We start from the raw sequence: 24029 nt of genomic DNA on the forward strand, positions 1-24029 counted from the left end.
CTCCCAGGTTCAAGCAATTCTCCTGCCTCAGCCTCCTGAGTAGCTGGGACTACGGGCATGCACCACCATGCCCAGCTGATTTTTGAATTTTTAGTAGAGACAGGTTTTCACCATGTAGGCCAGGATGGTCTCAATCTCTTGACCTCATGATCTGCCTGCCTTGGCCTCCCAAATTGCTGGGTGAGCCACCATGCCTGGCCATGTTTTTGTTTGTTTGTTTTGTTTTGTTTTGTCTTTGTTTTTGTTTTTGAGAAAGAGTCTCACTCTGTTCTCCAGGCTGGAGTGTAGTGGCATGATCTCAGCTCACTGCAACCTCCGCCTCCCAGGTTTAAGTGATTCTCCTGCCTCAGCCTCCTGTGTAGCTGGGATTACAGGTGCCCACCACCATGCCTGGCTAATTTTTGTATTTTTAGTAGAGACGGGGTTTCACTATTTTGGCCAGGCTGGTCTCAAACTCCTGTCCTCAAGTGATCTGCCTGTCTCAGCCTCCCAAGGTGCTGGGATTACAGCCATCAGCCACCGCACCCAGCCACCGCACCCAGCCAGCATGATGAGTAATTTTCTATTGTAGACCGAAGATTTGGGATATTATATTATGAGACTCTGGATTCTGTATATACTTTTTTCACAGGCATCTCCCTGTGGAGGTGTAGTTGGAAGGCCACATGGCAGTGAATGCTCAGCGTCCCTTCAGCCCCACTGACACCACCCTTGCAAGAGTGGAGCAGTAACCCGACATCTCATTGCAGATGAGTCCAGTGGCATTTCAGCTCCATCCTAGCCCTGCTTATACATTCCTGGTCAGCTCTTTTGTCTGATTTCCTCTTCTTATAAATAACACCCTCTTCCTTATACCAGTGTTAGGCATCCTTCATGTTTGAGTATCACCAAGACCTTGCTCCCCTGCTCCCCTCAGCCCTCCCAGAGCCCTCCTGTTCCTGCTGTTTCTCTCCAGGCCCTTGCCCGACTTGCTGTCTGCTCAAACTGTGCTCACTGTGAGCTGCTGGGAGCTCTCCCAGGGCTCAGCCTTGCCATTTCTTTGCTTAAAATGCCAAAGTGTCTTTTTATTGCCTATCAAATTATGTATAACCTCCTCCCCAGGGAATTAAGGGCTCTTGTTTCTAAAATATGCTCTCAACTGCCTCTCCGCCTTTTCTGTTTTTAAAGTGAAAACCTCACAGATCAGTATATTTATAGGAAGACCTTATTATGTAATTTAATAATAATTCCTACTTGGATCTTCTGTGGCAGGCACTGTGCTATGTCCTAATAGACAACATTTAATTAATCTTCATGATAATCCAATGAAGTAACAGATGCACAAAGAAGTTAAGACTTCGGGCTCTGCGGTTGTCAGCCCCAGGTGTAAATCCCATCTGGATCATAGCTCTTCCTCCTGAAATATGGGCAGTAGCCTCAGGATTGTTGTGAAGCCTAAAGAAGGTAATGCATAAGAGCTCTCAGCATGAGGTGCTGTGCACAGTGAGCATTCAGTAGGTTAATGCAGTTGCTGCTGTTGCCAGTATTTAGTATTATTGCCATGCTTTAGAGTGAGGCCCAGTGAGGTGAAACAAGTAGCCCAGGAGCACACAGCTATTAAGTAATAAAAGGCAGATGTCATGCTCTGCAACAGTAAAAGCACAGGGTGTGAGAAGGAATGGATGGAACCATCCTTCTCGTTCCTCCCAGGTATCTACAGACAGGCCCTGATTTATGCTGATTTGAATTGTGATTTTTTTTTATTTAATCATGGGTTTATTGGTGTACTAAATGCATTTTGGATTCCTGATACTTTGGACTTATGATGGATTTATCGGGACATATCTCCATCAGAAGTCAAGGAGCATCTGTACTTACATGAAAATTCTAGACCAAAGACTGAAATATACTTTTCATTTAAAATTCAATGTTAGCTACCCGCTTCTGCCCCAAACAGCTTTCATGATGAAACTTGCCTTTTTGATCCATTATGTGAGCAAGAAGTTTGTGTTCACGGAAGGGCTTTTTGAGAATACTAATGGCACTCTCCATAGCAACTTAAGCCCCCACTCTATTTCCTTTAACTGCTATTTTTTTTTTTAATCATCAGTACCATGTGAATGAGAGAGCCACTGCATGAGCCCTGGAGGCAGTGGCCTTCAGGGTTGATGTGCTTAGGGTTGGGGTGATGTTGAGCGGTGCATTTAGAAGTAAACGTCACACTTGCATTTTTTTGTAAACTGTCTCAAAAGAAGGAATTAAGGATAAATATTGCTTGGCATAGTGTTAGAAGGAATGGTACCAGCTCCTGTTTGTACCTCTGGTAGAATCTGGCTGTTAATCTGTCTGGTCCTGGGCTTTTTTTGGTTGGTAGGCTATTAATTACTGCCTCAATTTCAGAACTTGTTATTGGTCTATTCAGGGATTCGACTTCTTCCTGGTTTAGGCTTGGGAGGGTGTATGTATCCAGGAATTTATCCATTTCTTCTAGATTTTCTAGTTTATTTGTGTAGAAGTGTTTATAGTATTCTCTGATGGTAGTTTGTATTTCTGTGGGATTAGTAGTGATATACCCTTTATTATTTTTCTTGTGTCTATTTGATTCTTCTCTCTTTTCTTCTTTGTTAGTCTGGCTAGCGGTCTATCTATTTCGTCAATCTTTTCAAAAAGCCAGCTCCTAGGTAATACCATTCAGGACACAGGCATGGGCAAAGACTTCATGACTAAAACACCAAAAGCAATGGCAACAAAAGCCAAAATTGACAAATGGTATCTAATTAAACTAAAGAGCTTCTGCACAGCAAAAGAAACTATCATTAGAGTGAACAGGCAACCTACAGAATGGGAGAAAAATTTTGCAGTCTATCCATCTGACAAAGTGCTAATATCCAGAATCTACAAGGAACTTAAACAAATTTACAAGAAAAATCCCCATCAAAATGTGTGCGAAGGATATGAACAGACACTTCTCAAAAGAAGACATTTATGTGGCCAAAAAACATATGAAAAAAAGATCATCATCACTGGTCATTAGAGAAATGCAAATCAAAACCACAATGAGATACCATCTCATGCCAGTTAGAATGGTGATCATTAAAAAGTCAGGAAATAATAGATGCTGCAGAGGATGTGGAGAAATAGGAACGCTTTTACGCTGTTGGTGGGAGTGTAAATTAGTTCAACCATTGTGGAAGACAGTGTGGTGATTCCTCAAGGATCTAGAAGCAGAAATACCATTTGACCCAGCAATCCCATTACTGGGCATATACCCAAAGTATTATAAATCATTCTGCTATAAAGATACATGCACACGTATGTTTATTGCAGCACTATTCACAATAGCAAAGACTTGGAACCAACCCAAATGTCCATCAATTATAGACTGGATAAAGAAAATGTGGCATATATACACCATGGAATACTGTGCAGCCATAAAAAGAATGTAGTTTATGTCCTTTGCAGGGACATGGATGAAGCTGGAAACCATCATTCTCAGCAGACTAACAAAGGAACAGAAAACTAAACATCGCATGTTCTCACTCAAAAGTGGGAGTTGAACAATGAGAACCTATGGGCACAGAGAGGGGAACATCACACACTGGGGCCTTTTAGGGGTTGGGGGACAAAGCGAGGGATAGCATTAGGAGAAATACCTAATGTAGATGACGGGTTGATGGGTGCAGCAAACCACCATGGCATATGTGTACATGTGTAACAAACCTTCACATTCTGCACATGTATCCTAGAACTTAAGTATATATAAACAAAAGAATTAAGGATAAATAGAGCCAAAGGTTACTGGAACAAAAGAACCACATGTTGACAGACTGTTTTGTTTTTTATTGTGTTGTTAGGATAGCCATTATATGAGTCTGGTCCTGGAAGTGATGCACTATTCTTTTAAATAAATTTGTTCCTTACTGCAACAAAACAACATTTCCCAGAATATTTCTCAATGCTAGTATTATCTTGATTCCCATTTGATGGAGTGTGAGCGAAAGAGAATGTGTTCCCCACTGGGAGGGTGAGGACTCTAGCCCAAAGTGAAATACCCACTGGTGTAGTTTGGATATTTGTCCCTTCCAAATCTCATGCTGAATGTGATCCCCAGGGGCCTCATGGGAGGTGTTTGGGTCATGGAGGTGGATCCCTCATGAAGGGCTTGGTATCCTCCCAGTGGTAATGGGTGAATTCTTGTTCTATGAGTTTACGAGAGAGCTGGTTAATTAGAAGAGCCTGGCGTCTCTCTTGCTCCCTCTCTCACCAGGTGATGTGCTTGCTCCCCCTTCCTTTCCACCATGAGTAAAAGTTTCCCAAGGCCTCACCAGAAGCCAAGCAGATGCCAGTGCCTTGTAGAACCATAAACCAAATAAACGTTTTTTTCGTATTAATTACCCAGTCTCAGATATTTCTTTATAGCAATGCAAAATGGACTAAGAAACTTACCCTTTAAATTTTTGTGGCTGGTTTGTATTTTGTTTTGTCTTTTTTTTTCTTTCTTCCCCTCTCCCTGCTTCCTTCCTTCCCTCTTTCTCTTCACCCATTTCTCTTTCCCTTCATCCTTCTCTCTTTCCCTTCATCCTTCTCTTTCCCGTCATCCTTCTCCCTTTCCCTTCCTTCCTCCCTCTACTCCTCTCTTCCTAGTTTTCTCCTTTCCTTCCTCCTTACTTTCTCCCTCCCTTCCTCTCTTCCTTCTTTCCTTCCTTTCTTTCCAGAATCCTATAGCTTTGCCTCTGACTCTTCCAAACAAAAAGTAAAACAAAGCAACAAGTAGGATTGTTTACCAGCTGCTCTGTGGCCACTAAAACAAATAAGTTGTAGGGGGGTATAGACCAGTAATGTTTATTGACTGACATTGCCTGTGTGCAGCTGTTGACCTGTTAACTTTAAATTTAGTTTATGTGGGAACAGGCATGGCTGTCACACACTCACCCTAAATCTTCTGGCTATTACAGAGGTGGAATTCCATGAGCCATATTAGAAACACTGCCTTCTCATTCTTCACTCTTAAAATATATGCTTCCTTTTGGGAGTTTTACATGAAGTAAAACGAGAACATCATCTATGTGTTTCCTGGGTGGGCCTTTGAATCAAGAATGCAGGCTGTTCCTTCCCTGTGTTAGGTGCTGCGTGCAACCTCGCCTCTCCAGGTGCCCCAGACACATTACTGAATACAGCGAGGACAGACCCCTCCTTCACGGAGCTCATTTTCTGGCACAGGCAAAGTGACCCTTTTCACCTCTTAGAGGAGGATATTGGCAAAGTTTTTCTGTAAGGGGCTAGATAATAAATCCTTGAGATGTGTAGACCAGCGGATTTCTATGGTACCTACTACGGCCAGGCAGTGAAAGCAGCTGTAGCTTTCACATGTGCAATGATGGGTATGGTGATGTACCAATAACATTTTACTCACAAAAGCTGGCCTCGGGGTGGACTCGAGCCCAGCTGTGCTGCCCATTGGTTACAGTCTTCACTCCTGACAGAAGTCCTTATTTAAGGTCTCGAGATTTTCTTCACTATAAATTTTTTATTGAGGCTGCCTACCCTCCCGACTGCTTTGAGCTGTCTCCAGCTTTTTAGCTCATCCATACTTCATGAGACACAAAGAACAGCATGTCTGCATTCTGTGTACAGATACTCAGCCTTCTCCATGCCCTGCCTCTGGAATAGTCTCCATTAATCCAAACAAATGCAGAGTGGGGGAAAGACATAGAGCAGAATATTTGTGTTTAGCCCTTGTCTGCTTGGCTAATGGTGTCTGCTTTGATTTCTCAAGAAGACTTTAAAAAGAAACCATTCTCTGTTGAGCACCTGTTGAGTTCTGGGAGTGTGCTGAGTCCTCGGAATATACAGCTGTAGGACACAGCTTCGCACCCCTCAAGTATGGACAGGTCAGGGAGAGAGTTAGACATACAGATACTCAGCAGAGGTGAACACAGGGAGGTTGGCGGACAGAGCTCAACATCCGATCCTGGTGGGGCATGAGGGGTGAGGGGTGGGTGTGTGTGTGTGTATGAGAGAGAGAGAACCACAGAGAGAGAGAAGAGAGAGAAGAAGACAGAGGAGAGAGAGAAGAGAGGGAGAAAGAGAAGGAAAAGGAGGATGAGGAGGAAAACAGGGAAATAAGGGAGGGAAAGTGAGAGGGAGGGAGGAGGGAGTGTGAGCTGAGGAGAAGCAGTGGAAATTTCCATTAAGGGGCTGTAACACTTACACCTTGAGAGCTGGATTAGTCCAAAGAGGAGGTGCTATTACACAGCATCCCTATAGGGTGTGTAGGAGCTGGCTTCAGCCAAGCCACGTGGGGTTTAAATCACAGAGGATGTGGGTCTCTGGTCTTATATCCTTTTATTCCCCTTTTAGTGCTGTTTATAGTTGGAACAATAATGAACTTATAATTCTAAATAATTGTAGATATAAAAGTAAACAATTTAGATACAGATAAAAATGTGATATTATATGTTCTTAAAATGATACAGAATATACTTAACTAAATTGAATGGCAGAGAGTAAACATGAAGTTAAAAGTAGCAATTTGCACATCAGGAAACAGAAAATCTGAGAGCTGATTTCTGTAAAAAAGACAAGTTTGTAGTAAGTTTAATTCATTAAAAGAGCAAAAATGTAAACACAAATACCATCATACAGGTATATTCAGCATCATTTCGTTGGCAATTTTCATTTTGCTATCACCTTTTTACTTCCTTTCCCCATCTCCTCTCTGCTTCCATCTTCTAACTTTTTGTCTTCTCCAAGAGGACCAATGGAAGTAACCCAATGTATACCCTTTCATACATTTCTCTATAATCATATAATCCTATACAAAGACATATACCCATATATATTTTTTGTTTCCTTTTTATAAGGTTAGATTCTTATTAAAGATATTTTTCTATACATTCATTTTTTTTTTCTATTTCACTTAACAATACATCTTGGTCAATCCTTCAGGTCAACAGACACAGAAATCATTCATTCTTTATAATGGCTACCTGCTTTCAGTTTTCCCCACTACAAGTAATGCTACACAAAACATCTTTGTTTGTATTATATTGTGTGTCTCTGTAGAAGGTATTTATGGCATTTGCATTGCTGGGTGGAAGCACATTTGTAAATTTGAATAGATTGGCAGGTTGCTTTCCAGGAGAGATGTGGTAATTCACATTCCCACCAGCACTGTATAAATGTGACCATTTCCCTACATCTTCACCAGCAGTTGGCATTATTTTAAGATGTTCCAGTTTTATCAGTGAAAAACTGGTGTCATATTATTGCTTTATTTTGCATTTTTTGGCTTTTTTCAGCATTATTTCTTATGTTAATTGGTCATTTGAATTCATCTTCCATGAATTGCATATCATATTCTTACCCATATGCCTCTTTTCTTTTTTATATGGTTTTATTATCAGGGAGCTGCTCTTTGACTATTATGAACATTTATTCTCTATCTGTTATGTATTTTGTGAAGTTATTTCCTCAGTCTCTCATTTCCTTTATGATCATACAAAATTTTTAGTTTTTACGTGGTAAAATATGTTCATTTCCCCTCATATATCCTATCTTGACTAATAGGGTATCCTTCTCCTAACGGTTACACAGTACTTCTACTAGGTTGTCTTCTAAAGTATTTATTGTTCTAATTTTTTACCACTAAGTCTTTAATCTGTATGGAACTGTTTTACCTTTCCAACTTTTATTTTATTATTCAAAGGGCACATGTGCAGGTTTGTTACATGGGTAAATTGCATGTTACAGGGATTTGGTGTATAAATAATTTTGTCACCCAAGGAATCAGCATAGTACCCAACAGGTAGTTTTTCAGTTCTCACCTTCCTCCCACCCTCCATCCTCAAGTAAGCCCCAGTGTCTGTTGTTCCCTTCTTTGTGTCCATGTGTACTCAATGTTAGCCCCCACTTATAAGTGATAACACACAGTAACAGCAGTTTTCTGTTCCTGAGTTAATTCACTTAGGATAATGGCCTCCAGCTCCATCTATGCTGCTGCAAAGGACATGATTTCATTCTTTTTTATAGCTGCAGGTATTCCATGATATGTACGTACCACTTTTTCTTTATCCAGTCCGCTGTTAAGCATCTAGGTTGATTCCATGTTTTTGGCATTGTGAATAGTGCTGCGATGAACAAGCACATGCATGTATCTTTATGGTAGAATGATTTATTTTTTCTTTGGGTCTATACCCAGTAATGGGATTGTTGGGTCGAATTATAGTCTGTTTTAAGTTCTTTGAGAAATCTCCAGAAAGCTCTCTACAGTGTCTGAACTAATTTACATTCCCCAGTAGTATATGTGTTCTCTTTTCTTTGCAACCTTACCAGCATCTGTTACTGTTTTGACTTTTTAATAACAACCAATCTGACAGGTGTGAGGTGGTATCTCATTGTGGTTTTGATTTGCATTTCCCTAACGAGTAGTGATATTGAGCATTTTTCTATATGCTTGTTGGCCACATGCATGTCTTCTTTTGAGAGGTGTCTGTTCATATATCCCTTGAACATTTTTTAATGGAGTTGTTTGTTTTTTTCTTGTTGATTTGATTAAGTTCCCTATTAAGGAACTTAAGTTTCTGAAAGTTAGGCCTTTGTCAGGTGTATAGTTTGTGAATATTTTCTCCCATTATGTAGGTTATCTGTTTACTCTGTTGACAGTTTCTTTTGCTGTACATAAATTCTTTAGTTTAATTAAGTCTCACTTGTCAATTTTTTTGTCACAATTGCTTTTCAAGTCTTTGTCATGAAGTCTTTGCTACAGTCCATGTCCAGTACAGTATTTCTTAGGTTTTCTTCTAGAGTTTATATAGTTTTGGGTTTTATATTTAAGTCTTTAATCTATCTTGGGTTGATTTTTATATGTGGTGAAACAAAGGGGTCCAGTTTCAATCTTCTGCATGTGGCTAGCCAGTTATCCCAACACCATTTATTGAATAGAGAGTGCTTTCCCTATTGCTTGTCATTGTCAGCTTTGTTGAAGATCAGATGGTTGTAGGTGTGCAGCTTTATTTCTGGGTTCTCTATCTTGTTGCATTGGTCTGTCTGTTTTTGTACCAGTACCATGCTGCTTTACTTAGAGTTATAGTATAGTTTGAAGAGACAGTGTGATGCTTCCAGCTTTGTTCTTTTTGCTTAGGATTGCTTTGGCTATTCAGACTCTTTTTGGTTCCAAATGAATTTTAGAATAGTTTTTTCTAATTCTGTGAAAAAAAATGTTATTGGTAGTTTGATAGAAATGGCATTGAATCTGTAAATTGCTTTGGGCAGTATAGCCATTTTAACAATATTGAGTCTTCCCACCCATGAACATAGAATGTTTTTTCATTTGTTTGTGTTATCTCTGATTTCTTTCACCAGTGTTTTATAATTCTCATTGTAGAGATCTTTCACCTCGTTGTCTAGCTATATTTCTACATTTGCCTTTCTTTTTGTGGCCATTGTGAATGAGATTGCATTCTTTATTTGGCTCTCAGCATGAGTGTTATTGGTGTATAGAAATGCTACTGATTTTTTGTACATTGATTTTTGTATCCTGAAACTTTGATGAAGTTGTTTATTAGATCTATGAGTCTTTGGGCAGAAACAATGGCATTTTCTAGGTATAGAATCATATAGTCTGTGAAAATGATAGTTCAAATTTTTTTCTTCCTATTTGTATGTCTTTTTTTTCTATGCCTTTTATTTCTTTCTCTTGCCTTATTGCTCTATCTAGGACTTCCAGTAGTATGTTGAATAACGGTGGTGAGGGAAGGTATGCTTGTCTTGTTCTGGTTTTCCAGAGGATTGCTTCCAGCTTTTACCCATTCTATGTGATTTTGGCTGTGGATGTGTCATAGATGGCTCTTATTATTTTGAGATATGTTCCTTCAATGCCTAGTTTGTTGAGGATTTTTAACAAGAAGGCATGTTGAATTTTACAGAAAGTTTTTTTCTGTCTCTATTGAGAGGATGATGTGCTTTTTGTTTTTAGTTCTATTTATGTGATGAATCACATTTATTGATTTGCATATGTTGAAGCCATGTTGCATCCCAGGAATAAAGCATACTTGATTGTAGAGGATTAGCTTTTTGATGTGCTACTGGATTTGGTGTGCTAGTATTTTGTTGATTTTTCATCTATGTTCATCAGGCATATTGGCCTGAAGTGTTCTTTTTGTTGTTGTTGCTGTATCTGCCTGGTTTTGGTGTCAGAATGATGCTGACCTCATAGAATGAGTTAGGGAGGAATCCTTCCTCCTTGATTTTTTTGGAATAGTTTCCATAGAAATAGTATAAGCTAGTCTTTACATATCTGGTAAAATTCAGCTCTGAATTCATTTGGGCCAGGGCTTTTTGTGGTTGGTAGGTTTTTTTTTTTTATTACTGTTTCAATTTTGGAACTTGTTATTGGTCAATTCAGGTTTCAGTTTCTTCCTGGTTCAATCTTGGGAGGTTATATGTTTCCAGGAATTTATCCATTTCTTCTAGATTTTCTAGTTTGTGTACATAGAGGTGTTCATAATAGACTCTGAGGGTTTTTTGAATTTCTTTATGGTTGGTGGTAATGTCTCCTTTGTCATTTCTGATTGTGTGTTTTTGGATCTTTTTAAAAATTAGTCTAGCTACTTGTCTGTCAATGTTACTTATTCTTTCAAAGAACCACCTTTTATTTTTATTGATCTTTTGTAAGGTTTTCTCATCTCCATTTCGTTCATTTCAGCTCTGATTTTGGTTATTTCCTTTCTTCTGCTAGCTTTGGAATTAGTTTACTCTTGTTTTTCTAGTTCCTCTAGGTGTGATGTTAGGTTGTTAATTTGAGATCTTTCTAACTTTTCGATGTGCACATTTAGCACTATAAACTTTCCTCTTAACAGTGCTTTAGCTGTGTTCCAGAGATCTGGCATGTTGTATTTTTGTTTTCATTAGTTTCAAAGAATTTCTTGATTTCTGTTTTAATTTCCTTCTTTACCCAAAAGTCATTCGGGGGCAGATTATTTAATTTCCATCTAATTGTATGGTTTTGAGAGACTTTCTTGGTATTTATTTCTATTTTTATTGTGCTGTGGTCTGAAAGTGTGGCTGGTATGATTTCATTTTTTGGAATTTGTTGAGAATTGCTTTATGGGCTTAGCATATGGTAAATTTTAGAGTATGTGGCATGTGCATATGAGAAGAATGTATATTCTGTTATTGGGTGCAGTGTTCTGTAGATGTCTTTTAGGTCCATTTGATCAAGTGTCGAATTTTTATCCCGAGTATCTTCGTTAGTATTCTGCCTTGATTATAGGTCTAATACTGTCAGTTGGGGGTTGAATTATTTCACTATTATTTTGTGCGGTTATCTAAGTGATTTTGTTAGTCTCTACAAACTTGTTTTATGAGTCTGGGTGCTCCAGTGTTGGGTGCATATATATTTAGGATAGTTAAGTGTTTTTATTGAATGGAACCCTTTATTATTAGGTAATACCCTTCTTTGTCCTTTTGATCATTGTTGGTTTAAAGTCTGTTTTGTCTGAAATAATAATAGCAACTGGTGCTTTTTTTTTGTTTTCTGTTTGTCTGATAGATTTTTCTCCATCCCTTTACTTCGAGCCTATGGGCGTCACTGCATGTGAGAGGTCTCTTGAAGATAGCATACTGTTGGCTTTTGCTTCTTTATCCAGGATGCCACGCTATGCCTTTTGAGTGGGGTGTTTAGCCCATTTACATTTAAGATTAATAACAATATGTGCAGATTTGATCCTGTCATCATGTTGTTAGCTGGTGGTTATGTAGACTTACTTGATTGTGTAGTTGCTTTATAGTGTCAGTGGTTTATCTCCTCCTTCTGTTCTTGGACTAGCAACCAAGAAATAAAGCACCTAGCATGAGTGCCTTGGGCTCATCAACACTGTAATTCAGGACAAAACCCTTGAAATTTTGCAAATGGTGGGGATTTTAAATAGGCGGACTTCAACACCTTGTTTTCTAAAAAGGAAAAATATAACCATGTCCAAGACTTAGCTTTTCTCACAAATGAAGCGACTGAGATAGGTCTAAGGGAAATAATCCAAAGCAGTGGATTCCGAACTCAAGCCTTCCAGAGATTCACATTTTGAAAGCTTTCTGAATTTAGGAGAGTCCTTCAGGAAAATTTGTTGCCCACCGAAGGGCTTCTTTGTGTAGGTACCATTAATCCTAAGGAAATAATTAAAATACAGCCTCTAGTGGAAAATTCTGTCCACTGACAACTGATGGATTGTCAGTGGACAAGCTTCAGACCTTATGATGTGACAGCAATATCTCTGCACATCACGTGGAAAGCTGTGGGGGACACCAGGGGGGCACAGATGTGGTAAGGAGAGCAGCCTGTGTTTGCACAGCTCCTTTGCTAGTGCTCAAGGTGCTGAGGTTTTCATTCAGGAGAGTATCCAAGGGTTTGGGAAGGGCAATCATGAGGGGCCCCTGTGCACATCCCAGGCCTTACATTTCTGCAGACCTCCTGCCCTGGCCACTGAGAATCGTGCAGGCTATAGGACTTCCCTCTTTGAGTCCCCACTTCAGGGAAAAGACATCATAAGTTACAGAAACAGGACAACCAGGGAGCAAGGATGCCCTCCTTAGCAAGCTTCATGTAGGGAATTGGCCCAGGGCTTGTTGAGACAGACTTGAGGGTAAGTGACTCGTGATGCTGGGATCAGGGTACAGTGTCGCGGGATACCTTCAACCAGGGCCTCTCCCACTGAACCTCTTGAGCAAAGGTGGTAGGGGCACCCCAGGGTTTCACCTTCCCCTCCTTGGCTAGTTTGTCATTGAGATGGCAAAGCTGAGCCAGGAACCCATCATTGGGGCTGATCTCACAGTTCTGCCTCATGATACTCAGGATGGACTTGATGGCCAACTTCTGACAATCATGAGGTACATGATAACTAGAGCTGGAGATGGCTGTAAACTTCCCAGAACTGGACGAGCACCTGGCCATTCTTTGGAGCCAAGGCCTGGTCAGTGAAGTCTGTAGCCCTTTCAAAGTAGGTGCTGAGGTTGAACTCCTGCACTTCAATGGTCTTGATGCCCAGGTAGGTGATGCCAGAGTCCTTGGAGAAGTTGGCATTGTTTATGTGCATGAAAGACCTGCCGTCAGTGGTGTTCAGGAGATGAATACTGCCCAGTTTCTGAAGCTTGGGGATATCCTGAGCCACAGATGTGTTGCCCATGTAAATCCTCAGGGTGACCTCACTGCAGGGCTGGCTTGGGAGGTTGTAGCAGCCACTGCTATCTGAGAGCAGGTCATTGAGATCTTTCATGGAGCATTCAAAAGGGCCTGTCACAGCAGCAGTGGGGCCGGGCATGCTGTGCAGGAACCAGCAAGGGGGAGTCTGGCAGGCCCTTTCATCCTTTTTAATTCACTGAAGTTTTCCTACCAAATAAATTAATGCCTGGTACGTCATAGGAGATCAATGTTTGTTAAGTGAATGAATGAATGAGTGCTGCTAAGAGCCAGAAATTAATCTCGAGGTCAGTGGGATGTCATAGACGGATTCTATGCAAAGAAACTAATATAATCTGATCTGAATTTTTGGAGGACACTGCAGAGCAACCGTGGCCACACATATAATTTCACATTTGTATACAAAGGAACTGATAAAAAAAAGAAGACAAGAAACTCACCCAAGTTCACAGAGCCATTGATTCCCTGAGCCTGGCAGACCTTGTTGCTGATGCTTCCTCCCCACATGCAAATGGAGACAGAGGCCAGCGCGGCTGCTCAGGGCACACACAGCTCACCGTGGCTGAAATGCAGATCTGTGTCTGGGAGGGATTTTGGAACATTTGCATCATTGTCTTGGTCATTGGCCATCACTCACAGCACCCACTTGCTGTCCAAAACAGAATGGAGAGTCCTGTCATCCAAAGAAGGAGTTCAGGCCAGCCAGGCCAAATGAAGAGTGGTTCTGAGCAGCACGCAGATGATGGCCCCTTTCTGGGCAATGGGAAGCAGTGTTCTTAAGCCCTGGGAAATGCTTTTTCTTTCTTTCTTTCTTTTTTTTTGAGACGGAGTCTCCCTCTGTTGCCCAGGCTGGAGTGCAGTGGCGCTATCTCGGCCCGGCCGGTGCTTCTTAACAGTTTTGGTCTACACAAGCAATGTAAGAGGAAGATGCCTCTGAAGCCAGAAACCTGGGTCAGGGCTGCCCTCAAGACAAGGAAAGGCCCCAGCACCCAGCAGGGGCACCACACATGAGCCCATTCCCTTGGGTGCTGGGCCGTGCCCAGGTGGGCGGGCCTCCCGGTCTTACACAGGCAGCTGTTTCTGGAGGCCCCCAGAGCAAGGCCACAGGAACCCTAGGAAGGGGAATTTGCTGGTGGCTGGGCAGCTGTAAGATAATGCCACAGACTGGGGGCTCAGACAGCACACATCTCCTGTTTCACAGTGCTGGAGGCAGGAAGTCCAAGATCAAGATGTCAGCCAGGTTGGTGTCTTCTGAGACCTCTCTCCTTGGCCTGCAGACAGCCACCTTCTTGCTGTGTCCTCACACGGTCTTTCCTCCGCACGTGCATCCATGGTGTCCCTCTTCGTGTCCTGATCTCCTTCTCATAAGGACATCAGTTATATAGGGTCAGGGCCCACCCTGATGACTTTATTTAACCCAAGTTACCTTTTTAAGGGCTTCACCTCCAAAGTCAGTCACTTTGGGGGTTAGGATTTCAACATATGAATTTGGGGGAACACAGTTTGGACCATAACTATGGGGTGTTGAAGCAGGATGCTGAAAGCTTCCAAAGCAGGTGGCTTTCCTTTGAAGGGACCTCCAAGGGTCAGGTGAATGTGGACAGGCAGCCACCTCAGAGAAAAGGGCCCCCATTCCTCCTCAACACCAAGAACAACTGTAACTCCTTTGGAACTTTTATCTCCGTATTTCAGACCACACGCACAGTCTCTGTTTTACAGATGCTGAAATAAGTGAGTTTAGATGAGTATTCATGAACACATTTTCCTGCATGTGGGAGATTTTCGCCTTTTGACTCATGTAGTTTTCAAGGGCACATCCTGCTATTGTCCTCCCGGCTTTGAGCTGCCTGCAGTGTGTGCATTCTCTTTCCATCACATACGCACATTTGCATGCACACACATACACATGCGCACACATGTGCTCACATGACAACCCCAAATTGATACACAATTGCACTTCCAGAGCATTGCCCACCCTGACAAACACCATGTCTACTGCCCCTGATAAATGGAGACTAGTGTGTATTCTCAGAGTGTATGTGGACAGCAGAACATGCACTCAGTGATGGTTTGTGTTGAATGTTTAAACACTGCCATTTTGGAAGTCAAGTGTCAGCAGGGTGGGAGGTGTGGCATTCCCACAGCTCTGAAAAGAATACCTCATGAAGATTCGAGGATGCCCCTTTGGGGACACAGCCTCCACTGGGAGGAGCCAAGTGGGCTGGCACTGTGTGAGCACTTTGCTTGACAAGGGTTGTTAGAGTGGATCAGAAGGCCTGTTGCCAGGAAATATTTTCTCCATTTCCTCTCTACATAGGTCTCTCTAAATGTCTTAGAAGATACACAATTAGGGTGTCTCCTTAAGGACCATTTTACTGTTTTCCAGAAAGTAGAAATAAAAGAGGGGGTAGAGAAATATTAGAATTATCAGAGCATGTCTTAGCCTGTAAAGGAGTAGATTTTTGTCATTGTAGGAGCTAGAGGTAGAAAAAGACGTGGAAAAGAGTGAACCAATGAGGAAACACTGCTGCTTGGCAGGCCAGCTTCTTGAATGTCCTCATCGTATGAGTGTGTCCTGGATCCCACCCAAGGCCCTCCAGGAGTGGATCTGCCTCTAGCTTTCCTGCTGTTACCCACTCTGTTGCTAGATCACAGAAGCAGTGCCATGATTTATTATTTAACAACCTACAAAACATTATTATAGAAATGAAACATTCAACAGTAACTGTGAAGCCATTTACAATGGAATCAACAAGACAACAAGACGTTTGATGTAAGAGAGAAGGACTGCTTAGGAAACAAATCATCCGTGAAGCATGGAGCTGCCCCATCCTAAAAACAAATACACTTAAGAGTAACTGAATTTAAATACTTCTAAACCAGATACAGTTTTTTAAAATGTATCCTTTTATATTATAGTCATGCTTAATTAAGTTTGAGGACTATTGCTCTGCAGCTATACACAGATACATTGCAAAATGACTAACAGCTTAAGCTAAAATGGTTTTCCTTTTACTGAATTGATAGTACAATTTAGAATTACAACTTTTTTGAGGCTAGCTAGACTAGCCTGCTAACCACCCCTAAGCATTCTGTGCAGTATGATAAAAGTTATCCAAGTCCAAGTCCACCTCTCTGTGGAGCCAGTTCCATCCTCCCACCTAGAATTGTGCTTTTGTGCTTTTCTGCAGGACTTACTATATATTCATGAGCTTGCATGAATTACTATCATTTATCTGCAAAAACTACTACATTGAGTATATTCTCCTAGAGGATGGAACCACATCTAACTTATTTCTAGATGAGTTACCATGCCCAGCCCCTGAGAAACTCGTTCTTGTTTGCTGTTGCAGATCACTTGAGGGTCATCTGTAAGAGCCTGGAGGCTGACCCAGCTGTGGTGAAGAAGAATTTCTTATTAGACTCGGAAAATATCCCTTCAGTTTTGGCTCTGTTTCCTTTGAAAAATAGAGCAGAGGCTATGGTGGCTAGACCCAAGGGATGAAAGGAAAATTGGTCTATAAACTGCAGTTGTTTTCAAGCTGATGTCAAGTCTAGAGAAAACAAATCAGTGTAACTGTATACACCTGTCTTCCCAGGACCTAAAGGGGAAGACAAGTGATTACAGAAGCAGTAGTGTCTGAGGGACAAACAGTGGCATATGTGTAATCTACTGACAGGGACTCAGGAATCTGACATTGTTCCAGGTGTTTCAGCTCAATTATAAGGCATTTAAATGATCAAGTAGCTGACATTTGGCCCAGCTTCCTCAGTTCTTCACCTCACTTTCAGTAGGCTTAAATGATAGGTTGAAATCTTGGCTTTGTTTACAGCATATCCACTCAGTATTTGGGGAAATAATTTTTAACTGAAGCCCTAGTTATGGGGTAAGTTTCTTTTAGGAAATCCTTTACACTATTATTTTTTGAGATGTCATTTTCTTCTGTCAGAATGAGATTTTAAAGAAAATCCTCATGCTCATTTTTTTTTTGTGGCGAAATACACATCCACCGTACCATCTTAGCCATTTTCATGGGACCATTCAGTAGTGTGAAGCACATTCACGTTGTTGTACAACCATCACCACTGCCCATCTCTAGGACCTTTTCATCTTCCCACGCTGAAACTGTATTCACGAATCACCAACTCCGTTTCCCTCCCCTTGACCTTGGCAACAACTGTTCTCCTTTCGGTCTCTATGACTTTGACCATTCTGGGGTCATTCTAGGGACCTCATACCAGTGGAATCTTATGGTATTTATCCTTTTGTGACTGACTTATTTTACTCAGCATCATGTCCTCAAGGCTCATCCATGTTGTTGCATGTGTCAGAAGGTTCTTCCTTTTGAAGGCTGAATAATATTCTACTGTGTAGATATACCACATGCCACATTGTGTTTATCCATCCACCCTCCAATGTCTCCTGGCCATTCATGCTTTAACAATTCCTCTCTAGTTGTACACTGTCTTTACTTCAGTCTACTCTAATGCTGTATTACATAAGAAAATGTATTTGGGTCAAATGTCTGAAGGTACATGTTTAGCTTAGAGATGTGACTAAGGACCACCAGGGGAGGAGGCGTCCAAATATCCTCAGTGACAAAAAGGAGAAGTACAACTGCCTGGTATGGGACAAGAGACAACTAGTCACCACTGGTGGGAGGCTTCACATAATTTCAGCTTCTCTTCATGGTTATGTCAAAATAGAATTACCACCAATTTAGTTTAAAGATTAATTGGCTTTTATTTGCAGTTCTAGAATTGAGAAGCTCCTCATTCTGTTAAACAGAGTAAGTGTTCAGATGAACTGAGCTGATGAGGTTGGCTTCCTAGGCACAAAAGGGCTGAAGAAAGCAGAAACAGGGAGCAAAGAGTGGACTGGTCATTTCAGTTACTTTCCTCATAGCGTTAAAACACAGGAGACTTCGTTATTACGTTAACTCAGATAAACTAGAACCTCTTGGGGATTTTTGAAAACTGGCCTGTTTCAAAGCTCAGTTGGATTATGTGGAACATGAGTGAGGCCATCCTGGTTTGTTCTGAGATGCTGGGGCCTGGTGCAGGGGCTCATCCAAAACAACAGCCTCCCATAAACTGTAACACTTATGCACAGAGCTTCTTAAAGGAAATAATTCCCATGAAGTTATATTTCCAAAGCTCAGTGAGCACCTTTTGGAACTTTGTTTCAATCGTGTCATGTTTCACCACTATACTGGCCTTCAAACTCCACTGCTCCACATATTCAGCTCCACACTTATGATGAAAGCTGCACAGGCAGGAACGTGGAGCGGGTGTGTTTGCTTGTTTGCAACCTGGGATTGGAGGTGAGTTTCAGCGAAGGGGGAATCTCAGAGTTTCCAAAGTTTATTATGGAGTGCTTCCAAGGAAACAGTCTATTATTGACCATTGATTTGGTGAAGTAGAGCAGTATTTTTTAACAGGTAAAATCACAGACTTTGGCATAACTAAGTTGTGTGATTGAGTCTCAGTCTTGCTAACTGAGGCAATCTGGAGAAGTCACCTCACCTCTCGGAGCCAGCTTATCTCTGATGGGCTCAATGTCAGGATTCATTCTATAGGGTTGCTATGAAGACAAAAGGCATCGTCATTGCTTGTTAAACAGGTGGGGGTTGCCAGTTATGTAGTAATGGTAGTCATAGCAACAGCAGTGTTTTTAACCACAGAATGTGAAATGAACATTCTGAGATTAGATGCAAAGCTACTTACTTGAGGAGATGGCCATGAGATGCCGGCAAGGCCCCTGTAATGGCCATGATGGCTGCATCAGGTATGCTGGGGACAGATCCTCCTCTCCGCTTGAGCCCTGCTCCCTTTTCCTAAAGGCAAGGTTTACAGTTAAATACTCAAACAAAAACAATGTAGGCATTTAGGGCGATAGCCCCTGACTTAACTTTTCAGTTTTGGGTAAACTACATATGAAGAAAAAAGCTGAATCTTGTTATTAAAAAAAATTCTGTATACTTTCTATACATTTCTAAATGAATTAGAAGGTTAAATACAGGTGCCTTATCTTCTAGCTTCCTTTAATTCAAAAATTTCTAAACAAATTTAGCCACAAATCTAACTGAAACTCTCATATCCACATTTTTTTTTTGGTAGGAAGCTTGACTCATTTCATCAAATAGCCTTTGAGAATCCTGGTCACTGGTATTGAAACAACATTGCAGGGTATTGAGGGTTTGTGCAGGCCCTCATGAGGGTGAGACTCATCTCCTTCTTTGGAGAGCTTCAGGGAGAGTAAAGCTCCTTCTCTGCCAGTCTGTTCTTCGAAAAACAAACTGAAACATAACAAAACCCAAAAGGTCCAAATCCTGTAATTAGCTATTAAAATGAGCTGCATGGAACCCTGTGGCTATTAGTATCGTTGTTGGTATTGTGTAAATGCACACACACTATGAGGATGGCCAGATTGCAGATTTATGTTTTGCATTTCTTTCCATGGCCTTCATTTCTTTTTCTTTTGTCCTAGATAAGTCTGCCAGTTTCTTAGCTAATTTTTACTCTATGTCATATTCCTCCAATATGCCTTTAAAAAGAAGCAGCTGGCATGTTTTAGATCACTCCTTGCAGGGGGAAGTGAGAACTCTGAAGGAGGAAGAGGAGTCAGGGAGGCTCTTGGCAGGGTGATGGGGGCCCCTTGCCCCCACAGCCCCTGAACTCCCTGGCTTCTCTTTCTCTTGATAACTGTTGGGTGCTCTGACTTTGCTGCCCTCAAAAACATGTTACATCTCCCTTGGCAAGCCCTCTTCCTGTACTTTCCAGTGCACTTCCCAAGGGCCAGAAGGAAGGGCTGTCCCAGATGCACCCCATTCTTGCCATTTAACCTTATCTATGCTACCCTGCAGTTACACTGTCTGCAAGCTCTGACCCAATTTAGGCTCTACGTCTAACCTTAATAGATTGTTCTAACCTCTTCCTGAACGTTGCAAGGATCCTAAGACACCTTTGTCTTAGGATGGCAAAGGCTGTTTTCCTCTTCTTAGCTGAACCCATTATTAAACACATTTGCAAAACTTGCATGGGAGGCTTGAAGTCCATTTCTCAGGTATGAATGACAGGATGAAGACCAGGGCATTCTGATTGCTCGAGTCAGGGGTGTGGGTCATGCCATGACCAGTTTGTGCTGGATGAATGTGGACAGTGACCCTGTGTGATGTCATAAGCTTTGCTGTGCCTTTGTAGTCCCGGGGTTGGATTTGACTAAGCCATGTCCTCTCCCTCCAAGTAGTTCTTTGGGCACTGGTGAATATGTGCATGTTGTTACCTATAATTAGGTGTGCAATTTACAAATAATCCATACACATGTCTTTTTCTGAGCTGTGCTTGCTGGCCCAGAAGAGGTGAAGGGTGGCTTCAGTACCATTTATGTGTCGCTTAATGAATGGAAGGAATTGTCTGGGATAAACCTGCATGCTATCAAGGAGACTCTGCAAAGTTCTCTGCCTCACTGTGTTCTAATGGAGCATTTGCTCAGTTGCAGCATGTTGCCCAGAGCAGAGAGTAGCCATCCTGTAGATGGCAAGAACTAAGGAGGTGGAGCCTGGGCTGCCTTTGTGGGCATTGCAGACCAAATTCGGGTGCAAGGCCCTCTGCAAACTCAGGTTGAAAATGCAAATCAGGTAATGCAGTCAGTGATAAATTGATGAGCAAAGATGAAGTATACCTAGCTTTAAAAAAATAAAATATAGGATCTGCCACAAGTGGTAACCCTTAGAGACAGTGATCATGGGAAAGAGGCAGCTAGCCCAGACCAGCACCTCTGTGCACAGGGTTCACTCTGCAGAGCTGCTGGGAGTGGGCATTCCACAGCTACATCTGCAAGATAGGACCATTGCCCTGGGTGCAGTGCAGAGGCAAAGCATCTTTATGACCAAGGCACATCCTCAGCTTATTCTGACATTTACCTCCATCCCTATGTTTTTAAGGCAAATCCACCACACATTTCTGAAACACTCTCCGGGGAATCAATCGTTAGTCACCAAATTTCAATGGAACTCAAAGCTGAGCTCATGCTGTGATGAATGCCTTTTCTGTTTCTACCGGTGTGATCTTCCAGGCTTTAAACTTGCCATTATTTCTGACCAATTCATTTCAATTAAGGAATTTTTGAGTGTCTGCTATGGCCCTTTGTAATATGATCAGTGGACTGGAAGTGAAGCCCCAGCCAACACTGCTCTAGGTATCTGATGGACAGCTTGATGTTTCTCTGTTTCTTTTCACCCACCAGTGGGTATCATGATTCTGAGACACTGGCCCCACTGCCCTGGCTTCCTGGCCCTACATGGGACCTTCTCATGGTCTTGTCCGTTTTGATTGTCCTCTGGGATCTGCCCCAGGTTCTAGAAATGAAAGCTCTGCCCAGCCCGGCAGGGAGCTTCCAGGATCCTGCTCGGGCTGTGGCCTCAAAATTTTGCATCTCACCCTTTCTTACTCCATGTAGTGCTTTGTATTTTACACACCAAGTATCATAGTTAAGTGCACTCTCACTATGATTTGAGTCACTGGCACACACAGAGGGATGAAGGAAAGCAAAACATTCTACTCTCAACATAGACACACATAATGTCAAAAAGAGGGCTTGGCTGTCCTCTCCTGGCAAGGCCACGTGTGGGCACCCCCTGAGGTTAGACACAGGCCAAGTCACCACAGGTGCCTTCTTCCCAGCGGGGCAGCTGTCCTGCCTCTCCCTGAGCTGGTTATTGAGGGGAGGAGGGTAAACTGCAAAGCAGCCGCAGGGACAGGGTAGGGAGGCAGAAGAGAACCAGGGCCAGTCTGTCGCCTTCGGAGGTGACCTGAACTTGGGAACCTCCCCACTTCTCCGAACTGCAGGGGAGCTTCCTGCGCTGTCACCCAGGCTGGAGTGCAACACTGCGATTACAGCTCGGTGTAGCCTCCACCCTCCAGGCTCAAGTGATCCTCCCACCTCAGCCTCCCAAGAAGCTGGGACTACCTACAGATGTGTGCTACCATGCCTGCCTAATTTTTTTCTATGTTTAATATTTGTTAAAGATGAGGTCTCACCATGTTGCCCAGGCTGTCCAGCCTCAGCCTCCCAAAGTGTTAGAGTCACAGGTGTGACAAAAGCACCCAGCCCTGTTGTCAACGTTTTGTCTTATTCGTGGCATAAAACTCCCTTGAGAGGGGATTTATGGCAATCCTCATTTCTTAGAATTTTATGCTCTTACCCAGAAAAGGGGAATTCTGAGAAGGCATCTTTCTGCACTTGTTGATTCTCAATGGCCTTTTGCTCAAAATAATCCACATCCCAAAGTGACATATTTTGGGGTGATGTCTTCTGAACCCCTTTACTCAGCAGTGATGGAGGCTTATGTCCCAGGGCTGCTACTGCTTGTGTTTCAGTTGCTCAGCGTCTCCACTCGGTTCCCATCTGTCTGACTCAGTTGAGTATGGTGTCCTGGCTGGATGCCTCCTGTCCCTGCTGAGGCCGAGCTCTGAGAGTGATTCTCACATCTCATTCCTACCCTCAGTGCAAATCTTATGTGCTGGGTTTTTCATATAAGGAAGTGAGGTTTAGCATAGTGCTCAGGAGTCAGACGTCATTGAGTTTGAACTGCTGCGACTGATGGTAACGGGTGGTGACCATGGCCAGGTCACCTTCCAGAGGAGTCTGCCTTCCCTCACCCCATAGTATGATAAAAGCCCTGCATCCATTCACATTCACACATGGAGAGGAAGTTAGCTTCCATTATTGTGAATTGCAGAGTAATGAGGAAATGAACAAATGGATGCAAATCCCCCTGGTCTCCTCTCTCCCTGACGACCCTGGCCATACTGGGGTCTGGGCGGGCCAGCGTTCTCTCCACCAATCTCCCAGTGGAACCATGCGTGCTCTGACCTGGCCTTCTCTTCTGGCTACAGCCCCAAGTCCTAGCTTCTTCCCCTGAGACTCCAGAGTCTTTGATATGCTATCTCTTGGTTAGTTATCATTCTCTCTCGCAGATTTCAAGTCCCAAGGGGACCCTGTGCCATATTATTTTCTATTTCTATTGCTCTACACTGTAGAGAAGCCAGTATTTTCATGTGTGCAGTGCTCTTGGCCTCAGGGCGGGCTGGCCTCGGGGTGGGCTGGGTTTTAGTTTGGGACCACTGTTTGTGCTCCTCCAAGGTAGGCAGAGTCCAATTTGGGCTAAATCCCTCCCTTACTCTGAGTCAGATAAGGTCTGGGCAAGAGAATCTCCATTCCCTTTATGGTTTTTAAGTTGTGGAACTGAGTGAGACACATTCTGTGGGTCTGCCTCTTTCCACCCCCCATTCCAGCTCCTGCACCTGTGATGGGGCAACTCAGGGAGGGCAGGACGAGGACAGTGCTCATGTCCATGGATCCTGTGGCCCTGGATGTAGCATCCCACCCCTCTGTCCACACCCTCCTTAGTCCTCCCCACCTGTGCCCAGCACCTCTGTACCCACCAGGCAGACAGCGCCCAACCTCCCAGCTGCAGCCCCCAGACTCTTGCTGGCTGGCCACTGTTGGGTTTGCCTAATGGGGAGCGCCACCAGGGACTGGAGCATCAGTGGTTACAGAGTCCAGAAAACTGAATGCCTGTTCCCTCCTCGCCTTGCCTATAAAACATCTGCCTACAATTAGTATGATTTACTTAATACATGTTTTCAGAAACGCATTAATTATATCAGTGTCTGTATTTGCAGGGACTTGTGCAACTGTTTTTCATAAGAACGACTCCTTATTCTTCACCAGCAATAGAGGAGCGTGGTCATTTTACTAGTTAGTAGGGGATGCTTCTTCTTGTCACCAAACTGAACTTGGGTCGGCTCGCCCAGCACGCAGACAAGACCAAATACTGTCACTGGGATTCGC

The 24029-nt window shown here is 42.7% G+C and overlaps 1 protein-coding gene and 1 pseudogene across 1 annotated transcript in view; one reads left to right on the forward strand and one right to left on the reverse strand.

Annotated features, from left to right (window-relative positions):
* Positions 1–24029, forward strand: part of GABRG3 (gamma-aminobutyric acid type A receptor gamma3 subunit) — a 562783-nt gene that overhangs the window by 224892 nt on the left and 313862 nt on the right. The window lies entirely within an intron of this gene.
* LOC105739865 lies at positions 12641–13292 on the reverse strand (annotated as a pseudogene).

This window comes from Nomascus leucogenys, chromosome 6 (genome assembly GCF_006542625.1).
Source record: "Nomascus leucogenys isolate Asia chromosome 6, Asia_NLE_v1, whole genome shotgun sequence".
Taxonomy (NCBI): Eukaryota; Metazoa; Chordata; class Mammalia; order Primates; family Hylobatidae; genus Nomascus; species Nomascus leucogenys.